Source organism: Camellia sinensis, chromosome 8 (assembly GCF_055761805.1).
Source record: "Camellia sinensis isolate YWXY chromosome 8, ASM5576180v1, whole genome shotgun sequence".
Classification (NCBI taxonomy): Eukaryota; Viridiplantae; Streptophyta; class Magnoliopsida; order Ericales; family Theaceae; genus Camellia; species Camellia sinensis.
Window position 1 is genome coordinate 149,274,080 of NC_138968.1, and position 2,864 is coordinate 149,276,943.

General features: G+C 30.0%; 1 non-coding gene across 1 annotated transcript; it reads left to right on the forward strand.

The window, feature by feature from the left end:
• The first annotated feature begins 312 nt into the window (after positions 1-312).
• On the forward strand, positions 313-1,231 carry LOC114274101 (uncharacterized). The gene is made up of 2 exons (XR_014338427.1): positions 313-613; positions 1,016-1,231. It is a non-coding gene; the product is annotated as an uncharacterized LOC114274101 (transcript).
• The last annotated feature ends 1,633 nt before the right edge of the window (positions 1,232-2,864 follow it).

Genomic DNA, 2,864 nt, shown 5'->3' on the forward strand with positions numbered 1-2,864 from the left:
ATTTGGTAAAAATACAGATTTTTCCTGAGATTTGAGAAATTACATCCCGTCACCTGAGGTTTATATTTTCATAACAAATTACCTCTTGAGGTTTTTATTTTCATACAGATTCTCCCATAATTTTTCCTAATTTGTTATGAAAATTTAACTCTCAGGACAATTTGTAATTTCTCAAATCTCAGGAGAAAATCTGTATTTTTATCAAATCTCGAGAGGGTGTTTGTAATTTGTCCAAAAATCAAACATGATTGCAAGTAAACAAGGGTAATATTGTAATTTTAGAGCGGAAAAGCAATAGCTTGGGGTTGCCGCGTAAATGTTCGAACACTGAGGAGGGCCTCCTCCCCTATATATGTCGCCGTCGATGTAGACTTTCTACTTGCCAAAACTCTCTCCCCTCTTCTCTCAATTTTCTTTCTCACATTTTTCCGTGATAATTTTCCAAGCCCTTCATTTAGATTTCCGTAATCAGAACCCTCCGATCCTAAACAACATGAAGAAATCAGGGATCCTGGCCGCGGCCTCGGTCGCCGCAGCTTCAGCCACGGTGATCTCTTCTCCGCCGTCTTCTTCGACCCTCGTAACCAACTCCAAATCACAAAGATCTCGCGAGGTGAGTCTTGTATTTTTATTTTTATTTTGTTGTTGTTGTAGGTATTGTTAAGAGTTTCTAGAGATCAACCTGTTTGGTTGCTTGGAAAACAGGGAAAGAAAAAACGGAGACTTGATAGCTAACTAACCACCCTTGTAAGATCCCTCTTTTGATTCCTTTTTCCTCCGCTTTCTTGGCCACCAAACAGAGATCGATCTTGTAAAAACCCAATTCATAGTACTCCTTGTCACTTCTCTGTGTACCCACAAAGATTGATGAATCTCATCTTTCAGTGTGTTCTTGCTGGAATTCGTGGAAATCAAAATTCTCTCTGTTTCTCTCTACTCTTCTTGAAATTCAATTTTTTATATATTTGTTATTTTTCTGATGTTTTGATTTTTTTTTTTTTTAATTTTATTGAAGGGTGTTTCGAGCGATAATAGTGAGAATTCAAGGGCTTCTTCGGATAAATTTGCACCCAGATTCGATGGACTGAGATTTATTGAAACGCTTGTCACGGCTCATAGATAAGCTTCATTTTGATGACCCCAATGGCTATTAGGCTAATCTCTCTCTCTCTCTCTCTTAATTGTAACTATTACAGTAACAAAGTAATCAAGATTTACAACGTTTTTGGTAGATTATGAGGGAGATAAATGAGTTGAATTGTACTGAATCTGATTGTTCTATTGTTTCTTTTTTTTTTTTTTTTTTTTTGGGTTAATTCCAAAATTTTGTTTTGGGTTTTTTTTATAAGAAAGACTATATACTATATGCACATTATAATTAAAGAAAAATAACATAATTTTGTATTTTTTGAGTCATAATTTTTAAAAAAAATGTCATAACCAAACAATATATGAGTCATAATTCAAGATTTCATGAGTCATAATTAAAGAAAAATTAATCATAATTAAAATTAAAAATAACATACCTTAAGGGTGTTTATGGTAAAATTTTCCATTTTTTATATAGGATTTTTTCTTCTCCGTTAGAGGTGTATTTTTTTTTTTTTTTTGTGTTCAAGACTTTCTCCAAATTCATTAAGAAATTAAGTGCTTGTTTAGTTTTGCTAATGTCATTCATCCCACTAATTTAGGAGCACCAATAGACCACTAATGAAGTGGAAATTTAAAAAAAAAAAAAAAAAACACAAGAGCAAAACATTCCATCATATGTGACCCACATCACTTTTTTTATTTTTTTAGTGATCTCACTCATTTTTGGTATTTGAGTCTCACCTCAACTTGGTGAGTTTTTTTTTTTTTTCTTATTCCTTTTTATTAATTGTAAAAAAATCTCTTTTTAGGAACAATGTTCAATTTTAAATTTTCGTAAAAGAAAATTTTTTATAATTGTTTTAGTTGATCATTCTTATTAATAAATCCATTTTATTTTATTTTTTGAAACGGGAGTGAATTAAGGTCAAGTTTGGCAACTCAAAAATAATTCATCTTTTTATCTTTTTTTTTTTTTATCACGTCTCCTCTCTACTTTTTTATATATTTTTTTATAAAAAGATAAAAAGTATACTTATTTAGGTTATTTCAGACAACTCCTAATATGATAATCAAATTGATAATCATAGAAAAATTATATACAATTCATATCGAATGATATGATTCAATTATGAATCAATGTAGTGAACATCTTGAGAGCATCTCCAATCCATCCTCTATATCTTCAAATATGGAGAATCCTCTCCCAAAAATAACTCCAACCCATCCTCTATATCCTTCTCCATTTGGGAGGAGGATGAATTGATCTTCCAAATATAGAGGGAGGATGAAAAAATAGAGAAGACTCTAAAACACTATTCACTTTATATTTCTTAATTATATTCGAAATAACTTTTAATGTGTAAATTTAATTTTTATAAAAATGACATCAATAAAAAATATAAAATCATACCTTTAAAATGAGTATAACATTAAATATGTTTTACAAAAATTTTAAAATTAAATATTTATTAATGAACAAAAATTATTTTTTAATTGGAGTTTGAATGAAGGAAATAAAGGTTTGTGATTGAAATTTGAATGAATAGTGATCTCCTTTATATTTACTTTTTGAATAAAAATATTATTTCTATCCTCTTGAGAAGAGGATGTGGTTAGAGATGCTCTGATAGATACCTACCTACTAGACCTAATAAGTGCATCATTGATTCTGTGTATAATTTCTGTTTCAACAATGATAGAGAGCACTAATTTTGGAACTCTAAAAGACCACTAATGACATGGCACTCAATAAAAAAGAAAAAAAATACAAC